The sequence below is a fragment of the Molothrus ater genome, chromosome 24 (assembly GCF_012460135.2).
Source record: "Molothrus ater isolate BHLD 08-10-18 breed brown headed cowbird chromosome 24, BPBGC_Mater_1.1, whole genome shotgun sequence".
Lineage (NCBI taxonomy): Eukaryota > Metazoa > Chordata > Aves > Passeriformes > Icteridae > Molothrus > Molothrus ater.
Window position 1 is genome coordinate 1,597,188 of NC_050501.2, and position 20,629 is coordinate 1,617,816.

Genomic DNA, 20,629 nt, shown 5'->3' on the forward strand with positions numbered 1-20,629 from the left:
TTTATTCCAGATCAATCCTGGCTCCTGGCAGGATGATACTGAAGGTCTCCAAACCCTGCTGACCAAATCGAGGTCCAGTAATTATTCCATTTTTTTTTTCTCCCCAAAAAACCCTAAATCGATGACAGGATAAAGCATCACCAACAGTTAAATAATGATGAGCAAAGATTTCCCAGTTCAGGTTGGGAGAGATCTTCAATCCCATCCCATTCCACCCCTTCCATGGCCAGGGACACCTCCCACTATCTATTAATTGGCTGCTCCAATTAATTGGAGGAATTGATGGAGAACCTCCCACCAGCCAGACTTTGTGCTGACATTGCTTAACAATCCAATTAAAAAAAAAAAAAAAAGAGAAAATTAAAACCAGCATAAAGAAACATTCCTAAAGTTCATTAATAAAAAAGGGATGGATCATTAAGGCCCCGTTCCTGGAGGAGAAGCTCCCACTTTCAGGAACACAGCAGGAAAAGAGGGAATTCTGTGTTTCTTCTCTCACACCTCCTGGTAAATTAAAATTTGGGAGCCCTGCAGATCTCTGGGCTTCTGGGAGCACAAAGAGGCTGAAAAATGGTTATTTCAGCTGAGGAGAAACGCTGCAGGTTGGAAATGAAAACATTTCCTCTGTGGTTTGCACGGAACCTGGAACTGATGTTCCTCCTGACATCCATAAAAGCCCAGCCTCTGATTCCTGTATTTAAACAGCCAGATTAAAAATGGAGCAGTTTAATTAAATTTCTCTCCTAAATGGGGAATTTCTGGGTTTTCTTGAGGAGTACAAGCTACAGAGCCAGATCTGCACCTCCCTGGGCTGGTTCTGGCTTGTTCCAGGAGGTTCTGGTGTGGGATTTGGGGAATGAGGTTCAAACCATGCCTGTGGCCTCATTCCTCACCTCAGGAACAGCTGGGAAACTTCAATTTGTCCTCACACACTGACAAACCACATAAAACCCAACAGTTTCCACGCGGATTTTAAAAGGAATTAAGGATTTTTAAAATTCTGTTCATTTTAAATTCTATTATTTCTATTAATCCCTCTATTAACGTTTGACCATCCTGCTGTGTCAGGTTCTCCCAGCTGAGCATCTTCCAAATGCCCAAAAAATTCCAGTTGTTGCCCCAAATTTCCTGATTGGAAAATTCCAAATGATCCAATTTGGAACAGGATCTTGGCCGATGTTCAAATCTCCCTGTGGTACCATCACATTTTGTGTCCCACCTGGAGGCTCCTCCATGGGAAAAAATCTCCAGGTTTGTGTTCAAAAGAGGGCGGGGAAAATGCCCTGAGCAGCAGATCCTGGTTTTTCTGTCCAAAAATGGTTGGAATTTGGGGAAATTGGACACAATGTGGGTTAAAAGAGATGGGATTTTAATGAGGTGAGGTCTGATAGAGACTCTGAAAAATCCTGGGGAATCAAACATCTGCAACAGCTTTGTTAGTGCAGGGCTGATGGTGTTGGACCTCAGAGTGGGGATTCCTGGGAGAAATTTCCCTCAAAGTTCCTGAAAAACATCAGGAATTCATCATTCCTGCAGGCTGGGGAGGGGTTTTATTCCCTTTTTTAAGACTCCAGCCCTGGTTTCAGCTCAGCTTTTCCTCAGAGGAAGAAAGAGACCAGAATCAAGGGGGGATCCAAGGAAGGAACCCAAACCCAAGGGGGGATCTCGAGCAGGGAACCCCAAACCCAAAGGGGGATCCCAATGAGGGAAACCCAACCCAAAAGGGGATCTCGAGCAGGGAACCCCAAACCCAAAGGGGGATCCCAATGAGGGAAACCCAAACCCAAAAGGGGATCCCAATGAAGGAACCCAAACCAAAAGGGGGATCCAAGGAAGGAACCCAAACCCAAGGGGGGATCTCAAGCAGGGAACCCAAACCCAAAGGGGGATCCCAATGAGGGAGCCCCAAACCCAAGGGGGGATCCCAAGCAGGGAACCCAAAACTCAAAGGGGGATCCTAAGGAGGGAACCTCAAAGCCAAAGTGGGATCCCCATGAGGGAACCCGAACCCAAGGGGGGAATCTCAATGAGGAAACCCCAAACCCAAGGGGGGATCCCAAGCAGGGAACCCCAAACCCAAGGGGAGATCCCAAGGATCACCCATGGGTTTCTCTTTCAGCCAATTTTGAGATCCTTTGGATGGAGAAATCCTGAGAAATTCCAGAGAAATCCTGAGAATTCTGGAGAAATCCCCACGCAGATCCCCCAGGCTTGACCCTTCTTCATTTTTGAGAGAAGGACATTTAATTATTTATAATTTATCATTATTTCTATTATTTTTTTATTCAAGACTGAAGATGGGGGATGCTACAGAACTGTGGCACCTTGGTGAGGCCAGAGCTGAAAATGTAATTAATTTATTGCATCATGAATTAATTTGTAATAAATCTACATAAAAAGCCACAAAACCCACTTAATTCTCCATTTTTTGGGGGGGTGGATGTCACTGCAGGGCACCTGTGGGAGGCCAAACAGCTCCATTTTCCTGCTTTTCCTCCTTTTTTTCCCTGCATTTTGATCCCAATTCTGAGTGATATTTGAGTTGGCCAAGTCTGGCAGCGATGACACCCTGGGTAATAGACAGCAAAAAAACCCCAAAAACCAGCCCAGGAATAATTTTCATGTTCCAGACTGGAGTCTGCAAGAGCTGAGAAGTTCAAAATAAATAAATAAACCCCCAAAAAAAGCCAAGCTGGGAATTGCACACGGAGCATATTTTCCATGGAATGGCTGAGGAAGGAGCCTGGGAGGTCAATTGAGTAGAAATTCGAGTTAAGACAGAGCAGTTCTAAATTAGGAGCTGCTTTGGCAGAAAACCTTCAGCTGGAAGGAGCCTTGGCCAAGAAGGAGTCTCAGGGAGGCTCATTAGCACCCCAGGAAGGAGGGGTTCCAGTTAAAGGGATTTCTGACAAGGGAAGCACTGAAATCCTTCCCAAATTCCGGAATTTGAGGGTCAGGTTTCTGCCCCTGACTTTGGGACATCGTTAAACTCAGCTTAAATCTATGAATAAAAAGCACAGATCACATAAAGCATCCCAGGGATTGGCACAGGATCCATCCCTGGGGGGGTTTCAAAGCCCTGGATGTGACACCTGGAAACACGGGGAATGGTTGGACATGGGGAATGGTTGGGTCTGATCTCAGGGGGCTTTTCCAGCCTCCAGGGCTCTGGGATTCCATGAAATGAACATTTAAGGAGAGTTTATCAGCACACCAGGATGAAGGATTTCAATATAAAGAGATTTGTGACATTGCAAGGACTGAAATCCTTCCGAAATTCCAGAATTTGAGGGTCAGGTTTCTGCCCCAGACTCTGGGATATCATTAAACTCAGCTTAAATCTATGAATGTCACATTAAACATCCCAGGGATTGGCACAAGATCCATCCCTGGAGGGGTTTTAAAGCCCTGGATGTGGTACCTGGGGACACAGGGAATGGTTGGATCTGATCTCAGGGAGTTTTTCCAGCCTCCAAGACTCTGGGATTCCATGAAATGAATATTTAAGGAGGGTTTATTGGCACACCAGGAAGGAGGATCTCAATATAATGAGATTTCTTACATTGCAAGGACTGAAATCCTTCTGAAATTCCAGAATTTGAGGGTCAGGTTTCTGCCCCAGACTTTGGGACATCATTAAACTCAGCTTAAATGCACAAAGGTCATTTAAAATATCCCAAGGAATGGCACAGGATCCATCCCTGGAGGGGTTTCAAAGCCCTGGATGGGGCCCTTGGGGACACAGGGAGTGGTTGGATCTGATCTCAGGGGGCTTTTCCAGCCTCCAGGGTTCTGGGATTCCATAAAATGCTCAGAGCTGAACAGAAAACCAAGATGGGTGAAGTCAGGCTTTAGATGTGAATAAAGGCACTGAAGAACAGCTTGGTCCCCAAACCAGCCTCAGCCTCCAAAACAATCCCAAACCTCCTGGAATCTGCATTAGTATTCCCAGCACCACCCCTGACTGCAGCTGGGAATCAGATCCCTGGGGATTTGGGCAACTTTTGCTGGAGGATCCTGAGGCTGTCCTGACCTGCAGGATGGGAGCAGAATGGGATTTAAGGAGCACTGGGATGTTCCCATCCCCTTCCTCCCTGTCCTGGGTTACAGGATATGTCTGGGTGTGTGTCCTGTCCCCATGTGTCAGAGCTGGGCAGTTCTCTGCTGTTCTTGGGGCAGTTTTCTTGATCTCTCCCCCAGCCAATCCTCCCTGCAGGAGATCTCTGCTGTCCATGGCCACTGAGTGTCCCTGCAGGGCTGATCCAATTCCAGCATCCCATGGGGAGATGCTGCACCCAGGGCAGGAGCCAAGCATTCCTACCTGGATCCAATGTGAGCCTGGCACAGCACAGCAGCCTTTGCCCAGGGCATTGCCAGAGGAGCAGCTTCTGCTGCCCTGCATGGCCAGAGGGAGCCCAGGCCCATCTCCAGCAGCCCTGGAGCTGCAGAGGAAAACTCCCCCCTTGTGCAGAGCCACAGCTGGCACTGCAGGAGGGCTGAGCCCCCATGGGATGGGGCTGTGCCACCCCCTGACCCACAGCGTGCCAGGGCCTGCTCTCACTCTGCCAGGGGTGGTTTGTATTACTGCATTTTTATATTATTTTTATTTTTTCCCTGTTACAGAACTGTTATTCCTGTTCCCATATCTTTGCCTGAGAGCCCCTTACTTTTAAATTTATAATAATTCAGAGGGAGGGGGTTTGTATTTTCCATTTCAGGAGAGGCTCCTGCCCTCCTCACAGACACCTGGCTGCTCAAACCAAGGCAGTCCCACTCTGGGGGTGTCCAGGTGTGCCCAGGGATCCCACGAGGAAAACGTTGGAAAGACCTGAGGCCACACCTGAGTGTTCCTGTGGTGATGGAGAGGAGGGGGAAGTTGGGAGGAAGGGAATTCCATGAGAAATTGAGTTCCAAGCCTCCTTCAGATCCCGTATCTGCTGTCCAGCAGCATTGGAAGTCCCATAATTCCATCATCCTCTTGGGATTTTAGCCCTTTCTTGGCTCACAGGGAATTCATCTCCTCTGTCCCTTCTGTCCCCTGAGCTGCAGGGCCATCCCTGCCAGGGTTTGCACACAAAGCCTTGAATCCACCAGGATTCTCCAAAAAAATCCCTTTCCCACCACTTCCAAAGCTGCTGCTGCTGCCCCAAAGGAGGACTCGGATCAAACAGAGGGAGGCTGCTCTGCTCCTGCCAGACAAAAATCAATTTACAGCCCCTGGGGAGCTGCAATCCCGTCCCTTGACCAGGTGACAAATTCCCAGCTGATCTCAGCTTGTGGCTGCGAAAAATGTGAATCTCTGTGCCACAAAAAGCCTGGGAAATGGGAATCTGAGGAGCCTGGGGGGCTGAGGAAAGGGAAGGGAATTTGGCACCCGAAAGAACTCCTGGGTTTGGGGTGTGGTATGTGAGGTGAACCTGCTGAACCACTCCCAAATACAGAAATAAATAAATAGAAATTTAAAAAAAGCCCATATATAAAAAAGTATTTAGATATTTATGTTTATACTTATAATTAAATATGTTATATGCTCATAAATATATAAACACACACACATATATGTAAGTACACAAATGTATAAATATAGAAATAATATATTTAGGTATATAATTTATAATATTATAAAAATATTATTATTTATAATATATAAATACACACACATGCACATTCTACATATTCATACAGACCTGGGTGTGCAAAACTGCTGAAAAATGGGAATTTTGAGCAATTCCAATGTGGAATTTTGGAGCAAATGTTTGCCTGGCTGTGCTGGGGGGTCCCTGCCAGCCCCTCTGTGGGATCAGCACAAAGCCCTGGGGCTCAGGGCAGTTTTTCCCACCACTGCTGGTGCTTTGAATTATTAAAAAAAAAAAAAGCCCAGATTGTTTCTTTTGGATGAGCAGGAGAAGGATTTTCCTTCTGCACTCGGAGTCTGCCAAGGATCCAGGGGAGGGAAGTGGCTGGAAGGGAAATGGGCCCGGCCTTGTCCTCTGCAGCTGCTGACAGGAATCAATGAGGGCTGGCTGGGATGTTTTACACCAATTTGGGATTTTAATTGCCTGCAAATCCCATTGTTCCCTGCTCCAGACAAGCCCAGCTGCTGCTTTTTCCAGGGGTTTTCCTTCTCCTGGCCCATGAGGAGGAGGGAAGGTGGGAGAGCAGGATTGGGGTGCTTGGATCTGTGGAAAATGTCGATTTTCCTGAGGTTTTGGTTGTTTTCCATGTGTTGAAAAAGGGCTTGTCTGCAAAGCCAGGCAGGGCCCAGGGAACATTTCAGACTCATTCCTTTCCATTCCATCCCATCCCAATCCATTCCATCCCACCCCATTCCATTCCATTCCACTCCACTCCATCCCACACCATTCCATTCCATTCCATTCCATTCCATTCCATTCCATTCCATTCCATTCCATTCCATTCCATTCCATCCCACCCCATTCCATTCCATTCTATTCCATTCCATTCCATTCCATTCCATTCCATTCCATCCCACACCATCTCATCCCAGGTGCTGCCAGCCCCAATGCCCAGCCTGGCCTTGGGCACTGCCAGGGCTCCAGGGGCAGCCACAGCTGCTCTGGGCACCCTGGCAGAGCCCAAACCTCTCCAACCAGGCCTTGCCAGGCTACAAACCCCCTGTGGCAAATGGCACTGGGGGCACCTGGAACCATGCAGGAAATCATTCTTTCCTTTCCTTTCTCCATTTGCTGCAATGGTTTTTGGTGCTGGTTTCCATCCTGGATTGAGGAATGGGAATGCCAGAGTGGTTTGGGTGGGAAGGGATCTTCAATGCCAGCTCATTGCAGCCCAGGGCCACCTCCCACTGTGCCAGGTGCTGCCAGCCCCAATGTCCAGCCTGGCCTTGGGCACTGCCAGGGCTCCAGGGGCAGCCACAGCTGCTCTGGCAATTCCAGCCCAGCCCCTGCCCACCCTGCCAGGGAACAATTCCCAATTCCCAAGATCCCATCCAGCCCTGCCCTCTGCCACTGGCAGCCATTCCCTGCCTCCTGTCCCTCCATCCTTGGCCCCAGTCCCTCTGCAGCTCTCCTGGAGCCCCTTCAGGCCCTGCAAGGGCTCTGAGCTCTCCCTGGAGCCTTCTCCTCTCCAGGGGAGCACCCCCAGCTCTCTGTTTATTCAAATTAATAATATTTATAGAAGTTATTAGTAATTTGGAATTACTTGGAAAGATCTGAGATGTAAATATTGGAAGTTTTGCACTCTCGGGCTCCTTTGAGGTTCTGGTCTCTTCCTGCAGAGCACAGGGACCTCCCCAAAGTGATCAAACCCTTTTGGGATTTGGGTCCATCCTCGCCGCTCCCAACTGCCAGAGCATGGAATGGTTTTTGGAAGGTGATTTTTGGAATTCCAGCCTTAGGGATGTTTTATGGAAGGAGATTTTTTTCCTCTTATTTCCAGTAAAAGCCCCAGTTTTGGTGCCATTCCGGTTTAAATTTCCAGCAGGGTCTGTGTGTGCCCAGGTGCCTTCCCACCCTGTGCCACCAGAGCTGATTTACCTGCAGAAAACAGGAAAGGCTGGGAAATAGCTGACATTTATTTTGCAATAGAAAATAAAAATAAAAATAAAAATAAAAGAATAAGAATAAGAATAAGAATAAGAATAAGAATAAGAATAAGAATAAGAATAAGAATAAGGATAAGAGTAAGAATAAGAATAAGGATAAGAATAAGAAAAATGATGATAATAATGAGGATAAGAATAAGAATAAAATAAAAATAAAGAATAAGGATAAGAATAAGAATAAGAATAAGAATAAGAATAATGATAATAATAAGGATAAGAATAAGAATAAAATAAAAATAAAAATAAAAATAAAAATAAAAATAAAAATAAAAATAAAAATAAAAATAAAAATTTAAATAAAAATAAAAATAAAAATTTAAATAAAAATAAGGATAAGGATAAAAAATAAAAATAGAATAAGAATAAGAATAAGAATAAGAAATACAAATGCAAATTTAAATAAAAATTTAAATAAAAATATAAATAGGAATATAATACAAACAAGAATAAAAATAAAAAATAAATCCCACTGCTCCTTGATTTGCCCTGGGGTGGGTGACACCCCCTGAAATGCAGATTTTATGTGCTGGGAGAAGCACAAATATTTCATCTTTCAAGGATTTTTCCTCATTTCACCCCAACACTCACCATGAGAAACTTTTGCGTCTTGCCCCTGGTAAAAAACGCCGGGAGGACTTTGCAGGGCTCATTTTAAACCAATTTTTCATGGCATTTTCCGCTTTGGACGCTTCCATGGGCGAGGGAGAGACGAGCAAAGAGACCCCAAAGTTTCCTCTCCTCATGGAGAAAATGCCCACGCTGGGAGGGGAGGGTGGGGCTGGGGCTCCCAGCGCCTCCACACCCATTGAGGTTTGGGTCATTTCCTGCATTTTTGAGTCATTTTCCTGCATCTTTGGGCTGTTTTCCTGCATTTTTGGCTCATTTTACTGCCTATTTTTGCATAATTTTCCTGCATTTTTGGGTCGTTTTCCTTCACCTTTTTAGACGTAATTTTCCTGCATATTTTTGGATCATTTTCCTGCATCTTTTTGGATCATTTTCCTGCATTTTTGCGTAATTTTCCTGCATTTTTGCATAATTTCCCTGCATCTTTTTGGGTCATTTCCCTGCATTTTTGAGTCATTATCCTGCATCTTTGGGTTGTTTTCCTGCATTTTTGGCTCATTTTCCTGCATTTTTGCGTAATTTTTCCCTCACCTTTTTAGAAGTAATTTTCCTGCATCTTTTTGGGTCATTTCCCTGCATCTTTGGGTTGTTTTCCTGTATTTTTGGCTCATTTTACTGCCTCTTTTTGGATCATTTTCCTGCATTTTTGCATAATTTTCCTGCATTTTTGGGTCATTTTCCTTCACCTTTTTAGACGAAATTTTCCTGCAACTTTTTGGGTCGTTTCCCTGCATTTTTGAGTCATTATCCTGCATCTTTGTGGGGTTGTTTCCTGAATTTTTGGCTCATTTTACTGCCTCTTTTTGGATCATTTTCCTGCATTTTTGCATAATTTTCCTGCATTTTTGGGTCGTTTTCCTTCACCTTTTTAGACGTAATTTTCCTGCATCTTTTTGGGTCATTTCCCTGCATTTTTGAGTCATTATCCTGCATCTTTGGGCTGTTTTCCTGCATTTTTGGATCATTTTCCTGCATTTTTGCATAATTTTCCTGCATTTTTGTGTAATTTTCCCTCACCTTTTTAGACGTAATTTTCCTGCATCTTTTTGGGTCATTTCCCTGCATCTTTGAGTTGGTTTTGTGCATTTTTATGGGGCAGTTTTCCAGCATATTTTTAGAGGTAATTTTCCTGGATTTTTGCCTCATTTTTCTGCATCTTTTAGGTGTCATTTTTGGCTCATCTTTTTTGGGGTCATTTTCCTGCATATTTTTTGAGTAGTTTTCCTGAATTTCTGCACCATTTTCCTGCATTTTTTGGGTCATTTCCCTGCATTTTTGCGCCATTTCCCTGCATCTTTTTTGCATAATTTTCCTGCATTTTTTTCTTATTTTCCTGTATTTTTGGATCACTTTCCTGCATCTTTTTTGAGTAATTTTCCTGCATTTTTGAGTCATTTTTCCTGCATATTTTTGGGTACTTTCCCTGCATTTTTGGCTCGTTTTCCTTCATCTCTATGGGATCATTTTCCTGCATATTTTTTGGGTCATTATCTGCATTTTGGAGTTGTTTTCCTTCATCTCTTTTGGGTTGTTATCCTGAATTTTTGGGTCATTTTTGTGCATTTTTTGAGTAATTTTCCTGCATCTTTTGGGGTCATTTCCCTGCCTTTTTGCCTCATTTTTCTGCATCTTTTTTGAGTAATTTCCCTGCCTTTTTGAGTCATTTTCCTGCATCTTTTTTGAGTCATTTCCCTGCCTTTTTCCCTCATTTTTCTGCATCTTTTTTGAGTCATTTTCCTGCATTTTTTAGTGATTTTCCTACATCTTTTGGGGCGGCTTCCCTTCATTTTTTCAGGTGCTTTTCCTGCATATTTTTGGCTCATTTTCCTGCATGTTTTAGGGGTCATTTTCTGGCATATTTTTTAGTAGTTTTCCTGCATTTCTGCATCATTTCCCTGCATTTTTGAGTGGTTTTCCTGCATCTCTTTGGGTCATTTTCCTGCATCTTTTTTGGGTCCTTTTCCTGCATTTTTTGGGTGGTTTTCCTGCATTTTGGGCTTGTTCTCATGCATCTTTTTAGGGGTAATTTTCCTGCATTTTTAGCTCATTTTCCTGCATTTTTTTCAGATGCTTTTCCTGCATCTTTTGGGGTCATTTCCCTGCCTTTTTGCCTCATTTTCCTGCATCTTTTTTGAGTAATTTCCCTGCATATTTTTTTGGCTCATTTCCCCGCATTTCTGCATCATTTCCCTGCATTTTTGGATGCTTTCCCTTCGTTTTGGGGCTGGTTTTCCCCATCCCCAGCTGGAGCTGCTGCTGTCCCCGCTGCTGGAAGGACACTCTGGTGCTGGGACAGCCCGGGCAGGTGACAGGGATCAGCTGCTGCCTCCAGCTATTCCCAGTGCCAGGAATTTTGCTATTTTTACTGGGAGCTGCAGCGAGCTGAGCTCCTCCAACGTGAGTGACAACACACTCGGTTTAAAGAGATTCAATTAACCTCGGCGTTAGGAGGAATTGAGGTTCAATTATTTTTTAAAAAATTTAAATAAAATTTAAATAAAAATGTAAATAAATTTAAAGAAAGAAATATTTAAATAAATCAACCTCTTCAGCTCTGCCCATCAGGCAGGGTTGCCAGGTCTGCAGTTCCTCCTCGTTCCCAATGTTTTTCCTGCCTTGCCATGGAGAATCCAGAGCATCAATCCCAGCTTTGGGCACTCGGGGAGCAGAGCTTCTCATTAAAACTTCCCAATTTGGTGTTTGGAGAGCAGCAAAGCACTGGCAGAGCCCTTCAAAGGATGAAACTCAAAGGAGCAGAAGGGGAAAAATGAATATTTTACTGTGGGAATGTGCAGGGGGAACTTCCAGAACCTCTGGAGCGGGGTCAGGCCTTGAAGTGCCTTGGGGAGGGATTTTTGCTGCTCACTGAGCTCGGGTGAGTTTAATGGGTTTAAAACTTTTTTATTCTAGATTTAGGGGAGAGCCTGAGTGGGAGGGACCCACAGGATGAGCCAGTCCAGCCCCTGGAGCCCAACAATCCCAGCCTGGGGTGGTGTCCAAACGCTCCTGGAGCTCTGGCAGCCTTGGGGATCCTTGGACACCCCAGAATTTCCTTGGCTTGGATTTAAACCTGGTTGGGGCAGTGTTTGGGTGGGAATCTTCAATACTATTTTATGCAGTCTTCAATATTATTTTATTAATATATTATATATTTTATATAATATATATATATTATACTATATTATAAATATAGTATAATAGATGTATATTACATGTATATTACATTTATATTATATTATATTATATTATATTATATTATATTATATTATATTATATTATATTATATTATATTATATTATTTATTATTGTATTATATATTGATGCATAATTTTATTGTATGTTACTCTATTATATTATAATAATATAATTATATTGATATAATTAATATATATTTATATAGTATTTATTGTTATACATTTCTGTAGATATTATTACATATTTTTATATATTTATTATCTATTTTAGATATTTATTATATTATTTATTACAATAATATTTTATTAATATGAAAATGGGACTTCCTGAGATATTAAATGGTTCCTCTGCTGGGAGTTCTGGCTGCACACCACCCTTCCCCAAAACCCATCCTAACCCTCCTGAGAGTTTCACACTGTTCAACATTTTCAGCTTCCCAGCAGAGGAATTCCAGGGAAATGCTTTGGGCTGGGAAGGGGAGGATGGCACCTGAATGAAGTGTGCAAACAGCTGGGGCTGGGCCCTGGGAAAGATTTGGATCCTGGAATAATGTGAATTTTGGGCCCCTCCTGGTATAATGGATCCTGGTTTGGATCCTGGAATAATGTGAATTTTTTGGCCATCTTGGTATAATGGATCCTGGTTTGGATGCTGGAATAATGTGAATTTTGGGTCCCTCCTGGTATAATGGATGCTGCTTTGGATCCTGGAATAATGTGAATTTTGGGCCCATCCTGCCAGCTCATCTTTTGCCCACTTCTGGCTGCTTTTCCTTGTAGAAACCCTGTTCATTTCCAACCCTATTTTTCCTGTTTCTGGATCCAATTTCCCTCGATAAAATTCCTGAGGTGCCTGTGAAAGCCCTGCCTTCCTTTGCCACGTTTCCTTGTTCTTGTGTGAATTTATTGACAAACAGCTGCACCCACCCCCTCCCCTTGTCTGATTTATTGAACAGTTAAAAGTTTTTCTCTAAATAACAAAAACAACCCAGGAAAAACCCTGCCCTGAGGCGTTTTTCCCTTTTTGCAGGAGGTCACCGGGGACAGTTTGGTTTTCCTGCTGGAGAACGAATCCTCTGGAGAAGTTTGTGCAATTCAGGGGGAAAACAAAACACTGCCAGAGCTGGGAAAGGAAAGGTGTGGTGGCACTGGGAGATGAGAACACCCTGTTTAATCCTCTTTGTTTTTATTCAGGGGTATTGATTATTAGGGTTGTTTTATTGTGAGGCCCATCTGTGGCTCCTCTGCTGATTGTCAGGACTTAATAATGCAAATGAAGCATGTGTTAATGAATTATTTCAGAAATCCTGTTGGAATCACAGAATCAGAAGGGGTTGGAAATCCCATCCAGGGCCACCCCTGCCATGGCAGGGGCACCTCCCACTGTCCCAGGTGCTCCCAGCCCCAGTGTCCAGCCTGGCCTTGGGCACTGCCAGGGATGGGATGAGCTTCTCTTGGTGCTTTGTGAAGGATGCCCTAGGACAGAGCCCAGACTGAGCTAAAGAATAAAGCTGGGATTTATTCAAAGGATCTCCTCAATGGATGCACCTTGGGCAGCACAAGAGCCCAGCCAGGGCTGCATCCAAGATGAACCAAAATGGCCCCAAAATGCACCCAAGATGAACCAAAATGGTCCCAAAATGCACGGCCGGGCACGGGGTCTCTCCCTGGGATCAGTTCTGCTCCATTTGCATCTTGCAGTTCATTGTCCCATTCCAGCTTTAGCCCCTGCAGTCCCACCCTGCTTGTTTTTCTCTCTCCAGCCCACGGGGTTTGTGCTCCTGGGCTGAGATTTGGATCATTTGTCCTTGGTGCCCAGCTGGAGCAGGAATTGTTTTGTCTCCCTGCTCTGTGCACAGAGCTCACCATCCCATAATGTGAAACCCAGACCCACACACTAAAGCAGCACAGAACCTGAAAAACAGAAAAGCTGAACCTGAGGCATGATCACTCTGGGATGCAGGATCAATGTCAGTTTTAATTTTAAACCCTGCTCAGTGATCCTCCACGGAATCCCTGCTGCTGCTGCGTGTGAAAGAACTGCTGAGAAAGAGTGAGGTCCAAAAGGAATCTCCATCTCCTGGGGATTCTTCCCTGGAATTTGCTGCAGAAGATACAGGACACAGAATTCAAAGAAAGTGTTTGCTCCAGACTGCAAGGCAAGGTGTATTCTGTTTGCCATCTGCACGGCAGCTGTCTCCTGTTCATGGGCAGTTTGCCTTATCTCTTCCACACCCACTCCTCCCGCTGATAACAGCTATAGAATGTCCCTGCATGGCTGATAAGAACTACAGCATCCCATTGGCAGATGGGAGCCCAGAGGGAGGAGCCAAGCATTCCTACCCGGATAGAATCTGGAGATTCTGGAACACCAGCACGGCTTCTGCACTGGATTGCCCAGAGGAACAGCAGCTGCCTCTTGCCCTGGATCTGCAGGGGCAGAGACTGCACCTTTCTCCAGGATCCCTGCTCCAGCAGAACCAGCCCTGGCACTGCAGGAGGGCTGAGCCACAATTCCAATGGTTCTGCTGCCACCAGCCTGACCCACAGGGTGTCAGGCTGGGTTCTGACTCTGGCACTGTTGCTTTAGTTCACTGCATTGTTCATTTTATCCTTTTATTTTCCTTTCCCTAATAAAGAACTGTTATTCCTGCTCCCATATTTTTTGCCTGAGAGTCTCTTAATTTAAAATTTATAGGAATTCAGAGGGAGGGGGTTTGCATTCTCCATTTCAGGGGAGGCTCCTGCCTTCCTCAGCAGACTCCTGGCTTTCCAAACCAAGACAGTGTTGAGGAGTTTGGGGGGCAGAGGTTGAGCTCTGGGTGGGAGCCCAGGAACTGCCAGCCCTGGGGGCAACAAAGGGACCTGAATGTCCAAATGTCATTCCTTGGTGTGTACCAGAGATGTGAGGGTTGTTATCCCATCCCAAGGAATTAAAGGAGTTCCCAAGGATTGGCCACGTCTTTCACCGGCTCTACAAAGATCCATCCTGGGATGCTGGACACTGGAATTTTACTGGGATATTTTCTTGATCCAAGCAGGATGTTAGCAGGAAAGGAAGCTGTGAGGTCTCACCTGGGGTATTTCACAGTTGTGCTGCTCTGTTCCTGCTAAACCAAACACAGCAGGGCCCGTGTTTATCTCTGGCCATGCAGGACAAGGCTCCTGCCAAAGGCTCCCAGGCTTTTCCTCACACCTGGAATCTGTTCCCTGAGTCCCTCCCTGAGGGAACACTGGGCTCAGGAGCAGTTGGTCTGTCCTAGCTGATCAAACCCAGGTCTGGGTTTGGGTTAGGCTTGGCTTGAGTTTGGCTTTCACAGCCCAGCTGCTTCCCGGGCTGAGGTGGGTGCTCATTCTGAAAACGTCTTGGAATTTTTTTTGTTTTGCCCATGATTTTTAGGGATTTTTAAATCCATAATTCACCTGGATAGGTTTAAGAAGGACTGACTTCACTCCCTACTCCCAGCGCTGTTTTCCCTTTTCCCTCTCTCCTTTTCCCTTTTCCCCTTTTCATTTTCCTTTTTCCTTTTCCTTTTCCTTTTTCGTTTTTCATTTCCTTTTTCCTTTTCCTTTTCCTTTTCCTTTTCCTTTTCCTTTTCCTTTTCCTTTTCCTTTTCCTTTTCCTTTTCCTTTTCCTTTTCCTTTTCCTTTTCCTTTTTCCTTTTCCTTTTCCTTTTTTTTTATTTTTCCCTTTTTTCATTTTCCCTTTTTTCCTTTCCCTTTTCCTTTTTTCCTCTTCTTTTTCTCTACTTGCCTTCATTTTCTTTGCAGCCTCTAATTCAATTTGCCTTTGCTATTTTTATGACACTGTTCCCCAACCCTTGAGATCCAGCTTACTTTGGGATCCTTTCTTTTTCTCTTTCTTTAAAGGAGATTCTTCCCTTTTAACTTCCTTTGGGATCCTTTATTTTTGCCTTTCTTTGCTTTTTCTCTGCTTATTTCTCTCATCTTCTGAGAGAGATTTATTCCACTTAGTCTGGAGCTTTCCTGCATTGTTTTCCACCCCTTCCTCTTTTTCCAAAATGCCAATTCCTGTTAATTTTACACCCAATACTAAAGAAATTCATCCTCTCTGTTCCCATCCTTGAGCTTATCTAAACAGAGGGTTGTTTTTTTTTTTTTAATAAGAGATATTCCCTTGAACCAAAGATGCATTTTATTGTTTTGGGGTTTTATTCTTAATTTCACTGATAAATTTAAATAACTCATTATTGGCATGAGGCACCTGGGACTGGGAATGCCCTGGGCAGGCTCTAAATTCCAATTTCCTGCTCTGCCTGTGCACCCCAGGCCCCTCTTGGGGCTGATTCTCTATCCCACCCTTCAGGAATTGGGAATTGTGGTCTGCCAGCATTCCTGGGAGAGGCTCTCCCTGCCAGGGAACTCTGAGGATCCCCCCTTGATGAGGAAAAGGGGAATACAAGAAAACAGAATATTTTGTGTTAGAACAGCACCCCTGGGGCAGATTCCAGCTGGAGGATCCTGCAGAACCAAATCTGCCCCAAAATCCGATGGAATGGGTGCCCTTGGATATTTTTTGGGAACAGGAGGAGCAGTGGGACCTTTCCAGGGCAGAGAATTTCTCCCCCTCAGGGACCTCTAAGTCCCCTGAGCGCGATGCTCCTGAGTTCTTTAACCCATTAATTATTCCTTGAATTGATATTTCCATAAATTTCCCTAATTTCTGCTTCCACAGGAGCTGTTCAGCTGGCAATCAAACAGATATTCCCTGATAAAATCAGGAATAATGGGGATTTCTGTTATTTATTCCAAATGTCATTTCTTGGTGTGTACCAGAGATGTGGGGTTTTGTTATCCCATCCCAAGGAATTAAAGGAATTCCTAAGGACTGACCACGTCTTTCACTGGACCAGCTGCTGAGACTGATAAAAATAGGCCTGGTTTTAGGCAAGCTGGGCTATTAATTTCAGTTTTAATCAGTTGGTTTAATAGAGATCCAAATTCTTCCACGCTTGGATTCCCCTGTGTGCTGGTCACTGCTTGATATCAATATCAAATGCATATTTTTGGTGTAAATAATCAATATTTCGGGCCAAATCTCCCAGCTCAGTGTTTATTCAACCTTTTAAAATCCATTTTTGGAGCTCCTACCTGCAGCTGCCACTCAGCTCCTGCCTGAACTCATTTTCTCCAGGGTTAATGAGAACAAATCCTTTGAACTCCCTGCTCATTTCTGTCTGATTTGGTGCAGGGCTCTCCCTGACTGCCTTTCCAGGGAAATTGTTTATAGGAATTATCAAGGGTTCCACCATGAAAAAGTTTGATTCAATTAATTAGAAATTCAGGACTTGGCCTTTGGCCAAAATGTAATTTACTTTCCCCGAGCTCGATTTGAAATGAAATATTCAGGCAGGTTTTAAGCTAAAAAAAGAATAATCACAAGTTTCCTTAGCTCTTCTACTGTTAAAAACCCTAAATAAAATCCAACCAACCAACCAACAAAATTCTAAAAATTCCCCAAACCCCAATGACTGAAATGTGCAGAAATATTTCAATGTGAAAATGAAATTTGGGGGAGTTCTAAGCCAGGCCTGGCTGTGCAGGGAGGGTGTCCTGGGATCGGATGCTGATCCCAAATCCATCCGTGGGTGGAGATGGGGCCCAGTGCCTGCACTGGTCCCAGTACAGCTCTGGAGGTGCTGTGGGCACTGGAGCCTCCATGGAATTGTCCCAGGGTTTGGTCCATGGAATGTCGAATGGATTTTTTGGTGTAAATAATCAATATTTCTGGTCAAATCTCCCAGCTCAGTGTTTATTCAACCTTTTAAAATCCATTCTTGGAGCTCCTGCCTGTGGCTGCCCCTCAGCTCCTGGCTGAGCTCATTTCCTCCTTCCTGCAGGCCCAGCCTGGGCTGGGGTTAACAAATCTTGAGCCTGGGATCAACCTCAGGGTGGGATCCTGACCTGCAGCTTGGGCTGCCCCACTCCCCAAACTTCTGCATTTGGGGACTCCAAAATGTCCAAGTGTCCTTCGTGGTGGAGGCACCTGGATGCAGCCAAACGTCAAACCAGGACCTGGGCATGGCCAGAGGCCACTCCTGGGCTGCTCTGCCAAGGGCCCGAGGCCAGGCTGGGGGAGATGTTCTGTGTCCCATATCTCAGACCTGCTGAGGATCCTCTGCCCAAGCTGATGGAGATCCTCTTTCCAGTTCTGGTGAGGATCCTCTTCCCAACCTTGGTGACAATCTGTCTTAGGTTGGAAATGCAAAAAGTGGCTGGGGCTGTGTGTCCTGTCCCCATGTGTCAGAGCTGGGCAGTTCTCTGCTGTTCTTGGGGCAGTTTTCTTGATCTCTCCCCCAGCCAATCCTCCCTGCAGGAGATCTCTGCTGTCCATGGCCACTGAGTGTCCCTGCAGGGCTGATCCAATTCCAGCATCCCATGGGGAGATGCTGCGCCCAGGGCAGGAGCCAAGCATTCCTACCTGGATCCAATGTGAGCCTGGCACAGCACAGCAGCCTTTGCCCAGGGCATTGCCAGAGGAGCAGCTTCTGCTGCCCTGCATGGCCAGAGGGAGCCCAGGCCCATCTGCAGCAGCCCTGGAGCTGCAGAGGAAAACTCCCCCCTTGTGCAGGATCCCTGCTCCAGCAGAGCCACAGCTGGCACTGCAGGAGGGCTGAGCATTTGCATTTTATTTTTATTTTCTTCCCTAATAAAAGCTGTTATTCCTGCTCCTATATCTTTGCCTGAGAGCTTTTTAATTTCAAAATTACAATAATTCAGAGGGAGGGGGTTTGCATTTTCCATTTCAGGGGAGGATCCTGCCTTCCTCAGCAGACACCTGGCTGCTCAAGCCAGGACACTTGGTGACAATCCTGTTCCCAGTCCTGGTGAGGATCCTCTTCCCAACCTTGGGGAGGATCCTGATCCCAGTCCTGTGCAGCCCCCCCTTGCTGTGTGTCAGGAACGTGTCCAACTGGAATTCCCATCCCCACCCCCAGAGCAGCTCTGGCACTCTCTGGGTCCCTCTTGCTCCAAAGGGAGTTTCTGTCCCAGGGCTTTGCTGTTTTCCCTGCAGTGGGACATGGGGGGCTGGACTGGCAGGAGGATGGACAGAACATAAACTCACATCCCTGCCTGGATTTAAAATGAACCCCCAAACTATTTAAAGCTCAGGCTTTTCCAGAACTTTAAATTGGATCCACCTTGGTGGTGGCTCTTTGGGATCAGTGGTAATTCCAGACCCAGCTGGGATATGGCACTGTGGTTATCCATCCTCCCCGAGCAGGGGGGTCACAGACCCTGCAGACTCTTTTCCTTCTCTCCCCACACCATTGATTCCCCCCCATCCCTCCACTTGCACTTTTTGTACAATTCTGGAACAACACAACGAGGCCTCAGTAACATCTGGGATGGGCTTTGATGTTCACGGAGGAGAAAGTGCTCCCAAAGTCACTGATTTTCCTTGTTCTTCCTTTAAATCCTCACTGAGTCTAGTCCAAGGTGAGGGATCAGAATTCCTGGTGAGAAGTGGGAAGGGGGACCATGGATTATCCATCTTCAGAGTTCACAGAACCTGCAGACTCTTCTCCTTCTCCCTCCACACTGTTTAAGGAATTCTGATCCCTGCCCTTGCACCTTGTGAAGAGACAATTCCAGAATAACACAATGAGACATCACTACTAAAGGCAGTGATTTTCCTGGCCCTTCTTTTAGATCCTCACTGGGCTGAATCCAAGAGGAGGGTTCAGAATTACCGATGAGAAATGGGAAGAGGGCTGGAGAGGTTCAGAATTCCTGATGAGAAATGGGAAGAGGGCTGGAGAGGTTCAGAATTCCCCATGAGAAGTGGGAAGAGATCTGGAGAGGTTCAGAATTCCTGATGAGAAGTGGGAAGGGGGCTGGAGAGGTTCAGAATTCCCGATGAGAAATGGGAAGAGGGCTGGAGAGGTTCAGGATTCCCGATGAGAAGTGGGAAGAGGGCTGGAGAGGTTCAGAATTCCTGATGAGAAATGGGAAGAGGGCTGGAGAGGTTCAGGATTCCCGATGAGAAGTGGGAAGAGGGCTGGAGAGGTTCAGAATTCCTGATGAGAAGTGGGAAGAGGGCTGGAGAGGTTCAGAATTCCTGATGAGAAATGGGAAGAGGGCTGGAGAGGTTCAGGATTCCCGATGAGAAGTGGGAAGAGGGCTGGAGAGGTTCAGGATTCCCGATGAGAAGTGGGAAGAGGGCTGGAGAGCCCCAGGAAGCTCCTGCAAGGCTGGCTGGCTCCTGTCACGCTGAACCCCCTGGAGAATGGAAAGCAGCTCCCTCCCTGCTCCACCTAAATGATTTTATACTCAGCCCCGGCCTTTATTTCATTCCTCTACCCATTCACTATTTTAATTATGAATTTTTATGAATTTTTCCCCCCTCCCTGGGCAGCCAAACCTCTCAGATTTTGCCTTTCATTCGGGTTATTTCGGGAACTCATTAAGTGCCGGGGTCACGTGCTCGTTATTAGAAAATGAAAACAACTCAGTGGCTGTGCCACGGGAGAGGCTTCCTGGTGAATGACCGGAGTTAAGCACTGGCTTAACAGCTTGAGGCTCCTGGAACATTAGCAGGGTTTTTTTAGACCTTTAATGCACGGCAGATTACGCCGCTTCCTGCTCGGAATGGTTTGAGGTTGGTGTCTGTGGTTGGTTTAATGGGGATGCTGCAGGGGGAAAGTGCAGGAATTAGAGAGCCTGACTGAGGACAGGGTTTGGATAAAGGGAGGGGAACCCAAGCCATGAGCAAGGCCCATCCTGGGGCTGGGAGCGGAGTAGAATCGTGGTGGGATGCACCAAACTTCAAATATTGGTGTCAGACCTCGAGAAATCATTCCTGGGGAATGAGTCCTTCCTCTCCTCTCTGGGAATGATTCCTTCCTGTTCTCTCCTCCCTGGGAATGATTCCTTCCTGTTCTCTCCTCCCTGGGAATGATTCCTTCCTGTTCTCTCCTCCCTGGGAATGATTCCTTCCTCTCCTCCCTCCTCTCCTGCCAGCTGGGACCACCCAAACCCCGGTGCCACTGGGAGCTGGAGAGCCCCAGAACCTGCCCTGAGCAGCAGCAGGGTCAGAGGGGAGACAGAGGAGATGGGGAATCAATGATCACCCTGGAGATCAGGGATCAATGATCACCCTGGAGATCAGGGATCAATGATCAGCCTGGGATGAGGGATCAATGATCACCCTGGAGATCAGGGATCAATGATCACCCTGGAGATCAGGGATCAATGATCACTC